Source organism: Euprymna scolopes, chromosome 34 (genome assembly GCF_053919585.1).
Source record: "Euprymna scolopes isolate OS-2025 chromosome 34, ASM5391958v1, whole genome shotgun sequence".
Taxonomy (NCBI): domain Eukaryota; kingdom Metazoa; phylum Mollusca; class Cephalopoda; order Sepiida; family Sepiolidae; genus Euprymna; species Euprymna scolopes.
Genome location: NC_136515.1, coordinates 38219811 through 38236025, shown reverse-complemented (window position 1 = coordinate 38236025; position 16215 = coordinate 38219811). Strand labels below are relative to the sequence as shown.

At 34.1% G+C, this 16215-nt stretch overlaps 1 protein-coding gene across 13 annotated transcripts in view; it reads left to right on the top strand.

The window, feature by feature from the left end:
• The window catches only part of LOC145259180 (solute carrier family 4 member 11-like), a 533927-nt gene that overhangs the window by 346164 nt on the left and 171548 nt on the right, over positions 1-16215 (top strand). The window lies entirely within an intron of this gene.

The following is a 16215-nucleotide window of genomic DNA, read 5'->3' as shown; positions in this document are numbered from 1 at the left end:
CTAAAGACTTTAGATCCAATCCAATCTGTTATGGAGGCCTGAGATTAGCATTTGGTGCTTTTAGAACGTCCTCAGTTGAAAGTCTTTATGTAGAGACTAACGAAATTCCTGCAAATATAAGGAGTCACAAACTGGGTGCCCAATACTATACTAAATTAAAAGCACACTGAAAAAATCCAGCATACGAATCTACTTTCAATTCGAAGTATAAAGAGTCATTCAAAGCAAAAAGAAAAGCCATAAAGCCCTTTAGTCTTAGAATGGAAACAATTCTATAGGAATCAGAAATGGCTGTAGAAAATATTCAAGAACACATTCTCAAAAAACTAAAAGTAATACTAAAATCAAACTAACTCTCAAAAGCAAAAAGTCATCTTAATACCTAACAAGAGAAAGCCTGTGATATCATCCTGAAATACTCTGACCATTTACACATTTTCACTGACGGCTCCAAAAACCAGAGTGGCGTATTCCGCTGTATCGAATGAAACAACCCTAAAAAAGGCCTTTTCAACAAAAGCTCTATTTATATTGCTGAAACATGTGCTATCGATCTATACTGAACATTTTTAGAACAAAATAAACATAAATTTCTTGGACTTCTCAGATCCACTTTCTGTACTAACATCACTGAATAACAAAAAACTCAAAAACCCTCTAATCATTAAACTACTAAACAGAGTTGACTCCTTATCTAAACACAAAGAAATAATTTTATGTTGGATCTCGTCATATCAGAATAAAAGGAAATGAAAGAGCTGACTAAGCAACCGAATCAGCACTAAATCTGAACCCTGAAACAAACATTCTGTATATTTTATGCAAAATGGCAACAACAATTGGACAAGAACACAAATAACAAATTATACCAAATTAAACCCATTCTGGAAGAATGGAAACCTACTACTAGAATATCAAGAAAAGAAAAAGTTATATCCAGAATTCATATTGGTCATACAAAACTCACACACTCCTACACATTGAAACAAAAGCAACAACCACAATGCTCTGTCAAAAAACTTGCACCATCAAATATATTTTTTTGTGGAATGTAGAAATATTAATAATGTCAGAAAACAATATCTTAAATCCAACCGTATGAAGAACATCTTCGAAAACAACTACCTGGATCAAATACTTTTTCTTATAAGAGTAACAAGCCTATTTTCAAAAATTTAAAAAAAAATTGTTTCTCTAAGAAACAACCCAACTATAAACCTTTTGAATAAATATTCAAAAACATAAAAACGTTTTCCTTAACTACTGGATTTGGCATTAAATAACCCAAAAAGCGTTGATATGTCGTTAAACAAAAATAAACAAACCTCTTTTAATTTTTGAATACTTTGACATAAAATGTCATCGGACATATCTGTTATTGTTTAACACGGTAAGAGGCAATTAGTCATTTACTACTTCAGGAAACATACAATATCTTTGGTGCATGGAAAATAAGCTTCTCAGCTTTTGTGTGTTTTTTTTTATCATGTGCTATTTTTAATGTAACCGTGTATGAAGGTTCAACGGCAGCTACTTTTTTGTTTTGAAATAATCCACTGCTCTCAAGCCAGTGGCTTCTGACAACGACTTTTGCTTTAAAAATAGTCAATATTTTATCTTTCAAATCAGAGTGCTTAGTTTGAAAATGTCTTTGAAGTTTAGCTAGTTTCATAGACTCCTGAGCAAGAACTTTCAAACATACAACACAAATCTTTTCACTTAGCAATATCTATGTCAGTGAATCCCCACTTAAAGAACTTTCTTTTTCTTACTCATTTGTGCTGAACAAACAAAACGCAAGGTGATGTATAAAAACTGATTTATTACCGTATACACACACGGTTTGCTATTTTAAAGATGTCCTCTTTCATTGCATGTGTGGAATAAAACCCGGATGTTTTGTTTTCAATACAGAACTCGCCAAGATTCCCCCCACCACCACCACCCAACATACCCTTTAAATACCGGTATAAAACCAGACTGACTGACTGACTGGCTAGCTTCCCTTTTTTACGCTATGAACTCCAAGTTAAGTCGAACTCCGAACTCCGCAGCCCAAACGCTCAGAAACTTTTCTATCCGTAACTTTTGAAGTCTACTAATCTAAAAACACTACTTCTAGCTAGTCTAAAGTTAATACGTAACCCTAAAGGTATTACTTCTTAACCAGTTTTTTAAACCTGTTAAAAATAAACCAGACTTTCCAATTTGATAAAAGTTCCATTAGCTCGAGGTAAAGGCAAAAAGTATCCATGCATTAACATGGGAGGGGAGACTATCTTTAAGTACTAGTCTAAGCTGGGAATGTGGCAACGGACTTATACCGTGACCATTGTCATAGATGGCCTGTCAGCTGAAAAATGACGCCATCGCCATAGATCCTAGCAAGCAAGATAAGTGGAACACACTGTCGATAATGAGCAAACATTTTTTACAGAAAGCATTAGAAAATTTCAAAATTGGATTAAAAAAGATAAACATTATACTTTGCACTGAAACTCATCAAATATTAATAATAAAAAACGAATTGAAAGGGAGAAAAGTTGTTAAAAAGTTTAAAAAGAAAAGGAATACGATTTGATTTGTATGAAACTGAAGTTTATTCAATAGAAATAAATAAAAATAAACAAATATTTTTTAAATGAAAAAAAAAATTTTAAAAATCAAAACTGAAAAACAAACGATAAATTAGTTTAACTGAATAACGAACAATAAGTTAAAAATTAAATTCAAATAAATGTTAGTATAAACAAAGTTACTGAGGCAGAAATATTTCAAACATTGAATATTAAAACTTTTCAAAATTCTGTTGTAGAATTTAATTAAAAGTTTGAATTTTTCTTTTTCTGATATTTTTTTTTTACTAATATTGTCATTTTCTTTGTGACAAAAATTGTTTATAAGGGAATTCGATGAACTCCATATCAGCATTTTTTCAATTTGCTGAATAGTGTGACCCTCATCACAAGAGTCAACATGAAATAATCGATTTTGATCAGCCAAAATATTTAAAGTTATGTACATGGCTAATTTTCTCTGATGAATCGAATGTAAAAAAGAATCACATTTTGTAAATTTGTTTATAACTATATAATTGTATAAGACAAAATTATTAGTTATATCATTTGGGTATAGCAGAGAACCTCTGTTAATACCCTGAAAGTAGCTGTTTAATTCAGCTATTTCTTCAACAGCCTCTCTCCTGGATATTAAATTTTTGCAGCTATTGCATTCCAGTTTTTTTTTGTTTTTTTTAAACTGCATGACAGCAATAACCTGCTAAGTATAATATAACAGGAAGTACTTCCTTGCATTGATTAACATCATCTTCTGTTACATCTATGTTAAATTTATAAACATGTAACTCTTGCTCCCTTGTCATTTCATCCCAGTTAGTTTCTTTTAAATTTTTCAATTCAATAGTTTGATTATTAATTGGTAAGCTCAATTTTAAAACTGACAACATTCTGAGTTTTTTTTTCACATTCATACACCTGACGTATCGATATATTATACTGATCTCCACTAAGTTGTCGATACTGGCCAAACCTTGCCTCAAGGTTATCTGTCTGAAACTTTCCTGGTAATATATACACCATGTTCAGTACATTTATACAATATTTAATCAATTCTAAAATTGTGTAAGTAGTATGGTGCAAAGCAGTATATGTTTCCTTTGTTAACTTATCAGTTCTTCCAAGAATGCTATTTCAAGTTTCTAACCAGTCACAGAACACATTTAAGAAACTATAATTATCACTATTTATTTACTTTAGTGGATTAGCATATTTATTACGAAGTCGGCAACCTTTATATGGTGTTTTCACATTCAGTATTGTCCACTAAATATAAAATATTTGAATGTATTCTGCGATTTCTGCATAATTTGGTAAGCATTCCTGTTTTCCTAAGGTTAGCAAACCTTGAATAGTATATTCGTTGAAAATTTGCAAAACCAAATTAACATTTTGCCTTTCAAAAGTAGACATAGAAAGAGCTTTTGAAGTCAACTTATAGCAATATTTCACAAGTGATTGAGATTCTAGTAAACTAGAAAATAGAGCACTTTGGATGTTATTTAATTCATGATTTCCATTATAACAAAACTTTGGGAACATCATGCATTTACGTTCATCTTTTGGCCAAGCCAATTGTTTCTAATGCATTTTAATATATGCACTGAGTCGAATAAGAAGAAAAGAGGGCTAGACGTTCTAACTGGATGGGGATATACAATTGAAAGCTTTGACGGGCTACAAAAGAAAGGCATAGCTTTTTTATTTATTGCATTATTATCTGTTATAACAGATAATACCTTAAACCCTATATCTTCTAAGCCAATTATTAAACGTTTAATTATGTCAAATAAGTTCTCAGCTAGAAGACATTTAGTTGGCATAACATGCACAACATCCTTATATTGTGAGAATACACCGCTAAGCATAAAAGCAAATGCACTTGTGGCAGGTTCATTGCTGTTGTTAGCTAAGCCAACAATATTACCACCTATATAATCAAGATAAGGTTTGAGATGTATTTCATCAACAAGTAAAGATACTGTAATGTCATTCTGCATTAGTAACTTGAACTTACTTTTAATATACATGAGAAAGTTGTTATTGTGTTGTTCAATGACAGGATTCATAGAAGTTGATAAGGTTAATGTTTGAATGGTTGAATAGCATGGTAAAATTACATTTTTAATGTCTCTTAACAATCTGTACCCTCTAGGGGAGCAGTTATATAATAAGGAAGAAAATACCATCATTTCACTCGAATAATTAACCTTATTCATTGTCATTATGTTAATTTGTTCATATATGAACTTAATGGCATTAAAATATTTAAATGATTCATCTCACACTAATAGCAAAAATGATAAGATTAATTTTAATAAAGAACTTATATTAGAAGTTTTCATTTCCTGTTCTTCGATGTCCATTTTTTTCATGTTTTTCATCAAAATCTGCAGTATTTTCCTCTGTTACATGTTTAGGAATTCTATACTCCCCTATAACACTCATTTCCACATCACTACAGAATACTCTAACGGACAAGTTCGGTTCAATCACCATGGACATTTTTATTTTGGGGCATGGGCATCTCTTTATATGGCATATAATAATGGTATTGTTTTGCCTAATAGAAGTCCAATAATTTTTATCTTAACGTTAACTTTTTTCTAAATCATCAATATTATGGAAAGTTTTACGTTTTCGTAACTCTAACTCGTCAGCAACACTTTCACATGATACACGCTTAATAGCAGAATTTTCTAAACGCATTTTCTTTGCATTAGGAGACTCTCTAAAAGTGGTTGATGATGATAGGAGGACAGTTTGGTAATATTCGAGGAATAGCACCATCCTTAAGATAGTCATTTTTTAATTTAACACTAATTGTCTTTCCAGTCCTTTCATCAAATGCTGATGCCTCTCGCTGTATGTCTTCAGGTCGAAAATGAAGTTCACATACCTAAAGAAATAAAGAAAATCGTACCATGTTTGACTTAATACAAAAAAAAAAATTACATGACAAAAAACGATAAAATAAAAAAAATAAAGTAAATGTGCAGAATTAGTCCACCCTTGAAAAATCCTTTTAAATTATCACTTTTATAGGTTTTCGGGAGTGCTGAAAACGAAAATAATGTTTAAAATTACGGCAAAGTAGTAGTTTCCAAGATATAAAGAGATGTTAGTTAAAAAAGGGGGGGGATAATTTAACCTAAAACGACCCCCTACTTTATTGCCATTTTTTTTTTTTTACATGGGCAATGAGCAATTTTTTTTAAAAATTACATTTTCGCCTCAAACAAGGTGAAATGCCTTTTTTATGTAGGAATGACCACAACTAAACGTAGAATGAGCACCTACAGTTGACCCCTCTCTCCCTGACAAAAATTCTGTTTACACTTTTTGAAAGGAGGTGCTCATTTTACGTTAAACTGTGTTCATCGTACGTTGACTCCCAACCCCCAACATAAAGGTGGCCATACTCATTTTTCTTTGCTTTTATTTGTTAAAAAGAAAGCCCCCTAAAAAAAACGATGGCCATAAAGTGGGTGCTCATTTTACGTTAAATTTTTATAGAAAAGTGATCTCCCATTTTTTTAAACTAACATTTCTTCATATCTTGGAAACTACTCGTTTGCCGTAATTTTAAATGTTATTTTCGTTTACAGCGCCACTAGCAGTATCAGAATTTTGGGGGAATTTTTGACAACCCTAACACAAAACTGCGAATAGCATATACAAAATTCGTAATTTCTCAGTTTAAAGTGGGTTGTTTATTTTCTTTATGGAATATACTTCCAAAATAAACTATTAAAATTGTTTAAAAAATAATAGAAATATTATTTTTTTATTGCCGGCATTTTGTAAACACTTTAAAATAAAAAATATTTTTATTATTTTTTTTAAACAATTTTAATAGTTTATTTGGAAGTATATTCTCCAAAATTCTGACACCTACAGGGCCACGACATTTACCACAAATTATTATTATTAATAAGCTTTTCGGATAACAATGGCCATAAACTTAAAAAAAAAAAAAATTAATCTATCTACCAATGTAATAGATGTACTGAGACTAAAGCTGCTTTCAGGACTACCAGCAACCACTGTAAAAGAGTAATAAAAAATGCAAGAGAGCTATATGCTCAGTCCGTTAAATCCAAAGTAGCTGAGCAGCGGATTGGTTCCCATCAGTTTTGGCAAATAGCAAACAGGATCTTGAACAGAAGCAATGGACCTGAGGTCATCTCGTCAGCATCAGACAAGGCCAGACTATTTGCCAAGAACTTTGCAACTAATTCTACCCTATGCGACAATGCCCATCAACTCCCTGTATTTCCTCCTATAACAGGCAACACACTATCCAACATACTGTGCATGAGGTCGCCAAGCTAATCAAGAACCTTGATTCCAGTAAAGCAACTGGCCCTGACGACATTCCAGTTATAGTGCTGAAAAAGCTCCCACCAGAACTTGCCCTCATACTTACAAAACTGCTTAAGCGTTGCCTTAAGGAGAAGTGCTTCCCAACACCCTGGAAAACCTCATCAGTATGCCCTGTATTTAAGAACTCAGGTGAAAAGTCATCTCCCTCTCAGTACAGACCAATAAGTCTCCTGTGTGTCATGAGTAAGTTGTTGGAATCCATATTAAATAAAGAAATAGTCAACCACCTCAGCAGAAACAACCTTCTTAGTGACATGCAATATGGTTTCTGTTCCGCAAGATCTACAGCAGATGTGCTAACAGTTATCTCATAGGATTAGTGAATCTCTTGACAAAGGCTTCCTTTCCAGGGCAATTACTCTTGACATATCGAAGGCCTTCGATAAGGTATGGCATAAGGGCCTACTTCACAAGATTTCCAGCTACTGGAAATGTTTTCTCAATCATTAAATCATTTCTCTCCCATAGGTTCATAATTCATAAGAGTAGTGGTTGACGGGCAGAAATCAGAGGCCCACAGTATTAATGCTGCAGTCCTTCAGGGGTCCATCCTGGGCCCAACTCTTCCTGATCTACATCAATGATCTCCCAAAACACATACTTAAATCATTTGTTGACATCTATGCTGATGACACGACCATCTATGGCAACACATCAAAGGCCGTAAATGACAAAGTTCTCTCTCCTCCGATCTTGAGTGCATGGTACAGTGGGGGAAGAGGTGGCTGGTCAATTTTAATGCATCTAAAACCAAGCTTCTATCTTTACATCATGAACGTTCTGATCCCCATCTGGCATCAATTGAAATGGATGGCTCTCGTCTTGGGGAGGCTCCATGTTTTGACAAGCTTCTGGGTTTGACCTTTACTCCTGATCTGAAATGGAACACGTACATCAGGTCTGTTGCCAAGGATTCTGGAAAAATAGTGGGATCCTTCTACCGCTCCAGAAGATATCTCACTACTAATGCAATTCTCTATCTGTATAAAAGCCAAGTACGGCCAAGGATGGAGTACTGCTGCCACATGTGGGCAGGAGCTGCTAAAAACAGCCTATCCTGCCTTGACAGAGTACAAAATAGACTTCGTGATTTAGTGGGGGATGTCCTTTTCTCTTCCCTGCAACCTCTCTCCCACAGAAGAGACGTTGCGAGCCTGTCTTTGTTTTATTGTTATTTCCATGGCAAGTGCTCATCTGAGCTCCAATCTCTGGTCTCCCCTCGCCAATCTTTCATGAGAAACACCCGTCTGGCTTAAACTACTGTCAATAATTTTCCCCACTCTTTATCTGTGCCTAAATCCAAACGTAGATTCCATGAGCAGAGCTTCTTTCTCAGAAGTGTACGTCTGTAGAACTCTCTTCCGTTTACCTGTTTCCCACCTGACTACAACTTGGATGCCTTCAAGTCCAACATAAACAAATTCCTGACAAACTGCCCCCTTAAGTAAGACACTCTATCAAATCTCCAACACTAATGATTACTACAATACTATCTCATTGATTACTGTACACGCAATAACCCTTATCCCTGAGTGGCCTCCGGGCCTTGATAAGTGGTGACCTCCATGTAAAAAAAAAAAAAAAAAAAAGTCTCACATTCTTACTCTTTTTTTTTTTTATCTTTTTTTTTTTTATTTTATTGCAAAGGAGTCACCACTGATCAAGGACCAGAGGTCATCGAGTGTAAAGATTAATGAGTACACAGTAGTCAATGGGACAATATCCTAGTAATCGTTAGTAGTGTAAATTTGGTAAATTGGGTTACGTAAAGGGCTGGCTCATCAAAAACTTGTTTACTGCTAGACTTGAAGACAACCATATTGTAATCAGCTGGAAAGCAGGGAAACGAGAGTTCCACAGGTGTGCAGTTCTAAGAAAGGAGCTTTATTCATAGAATCTACATCTACGTTTCACAGATAAAAAGTTGGGGAAATTATTGATAGTGGTTTCAGCTAAACAAGTATTTTTCATGACAGTTTGGTGAGGAGAGAACTGCACATTGGAACTCAGGTGAGCACTTGCCATGAAAATAATGATAAAGCAGAGACAGGCTCGCTATGTCTCTTCTGTGGGAAAGAGGTTGCAAGGAAGAGAAAAGAGCATCCCTCACTGGGCTACAAAGTCTATTTTGAACTCTGTCAAGGCAGGATCCTGCCCATATGTGGCAATAATACTCCATCGGATGTACTTAGCTCTTACAGAGGTAGAGAATTGCATCAACAGTGAGATATCTACTGGAGCAATAGAATGATCCGACTATTTTTACAGCAGCCTTAACACGAATTTAATGTACGTGTTCCATTTCAGATCAAGAGTAAAGGTCAGACCCAGAAGCTTGACAAAACATGGACCCTCCCTAAGACAAGAGCCATTCATTTCAATTGATGCCAGATGGGGATCAGTGTGTTGATGATGTAAAGATAGAAGCTTGGTTTTGGATGCATTAAAATTAACCAGCCACCTCTTTCCTCATTGTACCACATGCTCAAGATCAGAGGAGAGAGAATCAGAACTTGGTCATTTACAGTCTTTGAAGTGTTGTCATAAATAGTTGTCATCAGCGTAAATGTCTACGAATGATCTTAGAATTTGATTTGATAGATCATTGATGTACATCAGAAAGAGTTGAGCCCAGGATGGACTCCTGAGGGACTCCAGCATTAATACTGTAATGTCATTTGCTTTGAAAAAATCTTCCAAATGTTCAATGTACTGATCCTATTGTTCAATGGAGCAATCAAATGCTTCCAACTGATCGAAGGTAGCCATAATTTCTTTGTTTGAATCTTCATTGCCAAAATGTGATGAACAAACAAAGCGCAAGGTGATATATAAAACTGATTTATTACCGTATGTACACACAGTTTGCTATTATAACGATGTCGTCTTTCACTGCATGTGTGGAAAAACTCGGATGTTTTTTTGTTTTTCTAGAGTTCAAGGGACGTCACTCTGTCCAAAAATGTTTCACATTCTTTACATCATTTTTAAAGGGTTAGGAATTAATGAAGCAACACTAGAGTGAGTGGGAGGAGCGACAGCAGTGGCACCAAACAAAGAAATCAAGGAAAAGCAATACCATAGGAGAATAGCAGAAAGGAAGATGCAATAATTCACTTTCTCTTTTTCCTCTCTCTCTTTCTCTATTCTTTTTCTCTCCCAAATCTGCCACGGAAGAAAACGACAGTATATATGCACATCATAATTACACTACAACAATATTTCCAACAGACACATTACATGTAATAAATTCAGCTGAATATCCTCTACACACACGAAAATTACCCAACTGTCAGGAAAGCAGATAATGATGGTGACCAGCAAATCCACTTCTGCATCTTTGTCCTTGAAAAATAACATTTACATAAAATAATAAACTGAAATTTCACCTTGAATCTGTTTTTCAACAGGTTTTATATAATATTCATATTCGGCTCAAAATCAATTGGCCACAAGTTGGGAACCGTTGTTCTTTGGTGCCCTTGTACAGTGCTTTTCAGGACAACCTGGCATGATGATTATTTTTCATACAAATAAAGCCCAACCTTGGCTCTGGTAATTGTAGTAAGCTGGATAATCCACCAGACCAGCTGATTTTTTTGTCCTGAAAGCCATGAAAGATATAACCCATTTCATAGGTCAATTGGGGGGAAAAATGTTAATGAAATATTCAAATATTTATCTCCTATAGAGATGAAGTGTTAGCACCAGGAAAAAGTCCCTTGATTTCTTAGAAATTACACTGAAGTAAAATGTAAAAAAATAGTGTAAAGAGGAACTGTTGTAATGTGCATCCAGGAGATAAGGGCCCTCATGTTTGTGTGTTGTGTGGGTGCGTAAGAGAGACGGACGAAAAGGAAAGACTTACCTCGAGATCGGTTCTGCGTCACCGACCGAAAATAAAGAAAGATCAAGATGGCGGCCGCCGTCTTTTGTAAAGGATGATATCTCGCAAAGTCACACAAATTCTCGCAATATGCAAATTTAGCCAGCCTACAACGACCATAAAAGCGTGTGATGAAAAAGACGTTGGGAGAGCGACGATTGAGTTGGTCGGGGAATCGTGTTGCTGTTGCTTCTCGTGCCGTATGAGGATATTTTACCGTTGTTGGGTCCGGTCTGAGTAACCGTTTGCGTCCGTCTAGGCACCTTGCTAGTTGGATTCCGTGCAGAACCGGTGTTTACTGGTAATTGAATTGCTGCAACATTTATAACATCTTTTCCTGAACTTAAAGAGAGAGTCGGGCGCCATCTTGAATTTTTCCTTACACATTTTTCTATAACTATTTTTCTCACTTTCCTTTTTTCTCGATGTGCAATTTTTCATTGTTCATTACAGAGTGACAATGAAGAGAAAATGGGACGGAAATTTGCAGGATAGATATGCGAGTTCAATTCCTATATAGAGAAGTAAATTTTCATAAAAGTTTACTAAACAATATCCTAGTGTACATGTATGTACAGTACTCAAGGAGAATGTAAAACGTCTGTGTTTTGTAGCAGAGGGGAAGGGGGTTTGTTTATTCCTTAGCTCAAGTGACAAATATCTTATTACCCTTTAGCGTTTGTCTGCTACTAAAAGTTCTTATATAAAGAGATGTTCATTCGTCATTCAAATAACACCTAAGAGATGCTTAACAACATCACAAAGAAATTATATATAAAAAAGTAAAAGAACCTTTAAATTTAGGTTCTCAGCTTTTTAGTTAAGAATTGGTTATTCATGTTGTTTGAATTCTTTAGGTTACTGTTCTTATCTTAAGTGTTATTTCCAAAACGTTTCAGTTCCTGTAACCTCTGATCTTCAAGTGTATTTTGTTGAACTCTGGAGTCTGCATGAAATTTCAAACGTAACCCTTTATTTAATCCACGAGTGTAAATATATCGCTATACATATAGTAATAAATAGAAACAAAAATAGGTTTAAGGCTCTTAAAGTTCATACTAGAATTGTCTGTGGCACAGTAGAGTACTTGGTGAAATTTAGTTGTGAAAGTTACAATACTGGAGATTGAAGGTTCAATCCTCAGTGCGGACAACCCAAAAATACAATTGCAAATTACTCAGGACTTCTGCCCAATCATAGCTGACGGAACAAGAACATGCTACTCCTATGGATTAAATAGTTGTTATAAAATTTGTGCAGATTCCTAAGATTGGCAGAAAAATTTCTGAGTTCGACAAAATACACCTGAAGCTCAGTTTATATTGACCTAAATGTTGTGTAAATAACTCAAGATGAGAACAGTATTTTGTGATTTTTATTTTTTTTAGTTTTTTTGTTTTTTCAAAGTTTTAAATAAATCATAAATTCAAATAATATGACTGCTAGTATAAAATACAATGTGTTCTATTGTATAGAATAGGTAAATCCTTTGATGGGTAGGAGGATTGGTTTCTAGAGCAATAGTATTTGACATATCAAAATTCTTTGATAGTGTCTGACACAAAGGGTTACTTTGTCAGATTTCTATAGCAGGAAAGTTTGCAATTTCGTCTCAACTATTGAATCTGTTCTCTGATAACTCTATAAAAGTAGCTAGCTGTTGATGAATAGGCGTTTCCAGCATAGTATCAATGCTGGCATGTCTCAAAGATTTATCCATGTGTTCAACCAGGTTTGTCATAAATAGAAACCAGCTTAGTCGCTGAAAAATGATGTCTTGCATAAGGTATAAGCAAGCAAGGTCTATCTACTGTGTTACAGACAATTTTAGTACAAATTTTAGGAGCCTTAAACTTATTTTTGTTTCTAGATGTAATACCACTGTTTATAGAAAGAGAGATATTTACCCTCATGGATTAAATAAAGGGTTCCGTTCGAAAGTTCATGCAGATTTCAGAGTTTGACAAAATATACTTGAAGGTTAGAGGTTACATCAACTGAAACGTTTTGAAAATAACACTTAAGATGTTAATAGCACTCAGACAAGATCTATCAGATAATGAATGAGAGCTTTTTACACAAATCATTAGAAAACTTTAAAAATTGCATAGAAAAAGAATAACATGATTTATACTGAAACTGAACTTTTTCAATATTTTAAAAAAGAAAAACAAGAATTAATTCAAACAAATAATTTAAATATAAACGAATATTTCTTTTTAAATCAAACTTATATATAAAAAAAATCGTTGGATAATTTGATTAAGAATGAGTTTTTAAATGTTATTTAAGCGTGTGATTTATATTCAGCAAAAACTTATTAATGAATTTTGTGTTATAAAACTTGATGCAAAAAAACAAAAGTATTTGGAAATAAATAAACAGTTTAATTTATACATGATGGCGTTGACGTTTTTGTTTAATAGAAATATGTTTGTGTTTCTTGACTTCATACTTTTGAATGTAGATAAACATTTTTTTCTTTAATATTGTACAAAAATAATTCCTGGCAGAAATAAGCTAGGAACATACGTTTTATACACACAACGACACCAAACACGTTTTAACAGAATTTAATGAATTTAAAAGAAAGAAATGAATAAGTTAAAGGTCACGACTGAGGCTAAACCTTTGCTAAAGTAATAAACTTTAATAGACCCTTAATATTGAAAACTAATACATGAATGATATTCTTTGAAAAATATTTATTAAGAGAACAGACAGAAAAAAATTTAATGTAAAAAATTATGTTTAACAAGTTTAAAAAACAAATAGGTTTTGAATTTTCTGACACAAAATTTACTATTTTTTAGATCCTTATAAAAATATGTAGTAAAAAGAAAAATAATTCACATAATGTTTGTTGTATTATCAAGAAAAAGAATTGCAAAAAAAACTTTCATTTAAAAGTTATTTACAAACAGGTGCTCGGAAATTTCCTTGAGAAAAAAAATGACCACCATTCCTAATAATTGCATATCACCTAATACCTTATTTTGTGATGTCAGCAAGTCATCTGACTTTAGTGACTAGGCTTGGTCTTATTTACAATGGCCATGACCTAACCCTTTTCCTAATCGATATTAATGTTCTGTGACCATTTGTTGACATCTGCACATATGACACAATTCTGATGATCAGGCTCTTGCTGATTCCCTCTCTTATCTAAAGCACATAATGAGGAAGTGTGTGTGTGTGGAGGGGAGGATTGTTACTTTCAGCACTTTTTAATCCAAACTTCTCTCCTTTCATCACTAATGCCTAGATGCTTTTATCTCAGTCAAAATGAATAGCTCTCTCTTTAAGGAAGCACCCAAAAATTCCACTCCAGACTTAACATGGAAGGCTTACATCTGGTCAACTTGTTGGCAGGGCCCAAAATTTGTTGACTATCTCACCATGCAGAAGAATAAACCTAATCCCTCTACCCTCATTCGAAAACTAAATGGTTACCTGTGATACTGTAGAATGGGAGCTTAATGGCTGAACCATTCTTCCACTTTGGTTCTGACATTCTCTAGACAAGGGGTCAAAGAGGCCCAATCAATCTGCTAGTGACATCATGTCATAGTATCTATAAGGTCATACCCAATCACATTATTCTGTGTGATTCTTTAAAAATCAAAACCTTATTTCTCACCCTGAAATAAATACTAAAAGGCAATGGCTGGTGGTCAGTCACGTTGAAAACAATGAAGATTACCAATGCCAATGTTTTAAAAGAAAGGTTTTTTTTTTGGGGTTTTTTTTTTTAGAATGGTATTTTCTCAGAGTAATGCTTCCCTTTTTCAGCAGAATTCACTTCTAAATGTAATGTTCGCATTCACTATGAAAAAAATCTGAGACAATTTCATCCTGAGAGCAATGTACTTTAGGAATATAAATAATTATCCTACCTATAGAATTATCTTTGATAACTTTATTTGACATTAAATAATGCACAGATGGCTGATATGCTGTAAAACCAAACCAATCTTGACCACTGGAAAAATGGTTCTCATTTTATCACTCCCAAAATGTATCTGACCCTTTATGCAATTCTCTACCTATATAAAAGTGAGATATGTCACAAGATGGAGTACTGCTGCTACAGGTACTGCTCAGAGCACTCTCATTGCCTTGACAAAATCAAGAATGAACTTTGAAACATAGTGAAAATGATTTCTTCAATTCTTTACAACCATTTTCTCACAGAAGAAACATTGCTCATCTTTGTACTCTATTGTTATTTCTGGTAAGATATTCACAGCAAGAACCCGTCTTTTCATAACTAGAAAAAGGTTCTTTTTTTCTTAGCATCAGGCAAAATTTATGCAACCAGAGCTCATTTACAAAGATCCTCCATCTGCTTTCCCACAAATTACAACTTGGTTGTCTTCAAAATCAATGTCAACAGATTCCTCGAGTCGGCAGGTTTAATTGCAGCCACCAACTCACGAATGAATTCTTCCTTAGGACGTCAAAGAACTTGATGAAACCGATTAGTAATTTCTGCATATTTTATCCAAAACATTCAAGCTGTTTTATTTGGATCATTCAGATTACTGTTCTCACCTTGAATGCTAGTTTCACATTTCAGTTGATTTAACCTACGAACTTCAGATATATCTTGTCGACATGACTAAGCAAAAGTCTTAAGTAATTTGCAGTTGTATTTTGAGTGTCACTTGCACTGAGGATTGGACATTCAACCTCAAGAAGAGTGTACCTTACAAATTAATTTTACCAAGTACTTTATCTACTACACTCTGGGTCCGTGTGGTCATGGCTGACAGAACGAAAGCATGCTACCATCATGGATTTAAAAAGTCTTCCATTGGAAATTCCATGCAGAAAGATTTCAGAGTTTGACAAGATACAACTGAAGAAGGCCAGAGATTACATCCACTGAAACCTGTTGAAACTAACACTCAAGATGAGAACGTTAGTGTGAAGAATCCAAATAATACACTACCAACCCTCATCTCATAAATTCAGATGATGATGAAACTGTGCTTAGGATTAGAACCTGTACAATATAGGTAAATTATGATTTCTGTCACTAAAGATCCTGATTTTTATAAATACTTCTGCAGTAAAGATAATGTGAGGTTTTCAAAATCCGATTTTTAAACTGTCAATTCATTGCTTCTATTGCAGATTCATTTCTTACTGTCAGGACTACCAGGGCAAAAGTAACTTTTTTCTATTAAAACTTTTACCTCTCCCTCTTCCTCCGCTCAACCCATTCCTCTCTTTGAACATATACACACACAAAGATTCCTTTATATAGTCGGCATAAGAGTAGTAACTCCTTGACAATAATTAGTTATTTTCCTTTAGGTAGCACATGGAAAAACTTTTCTGATGCGTTCTTAGTCTGTTTGG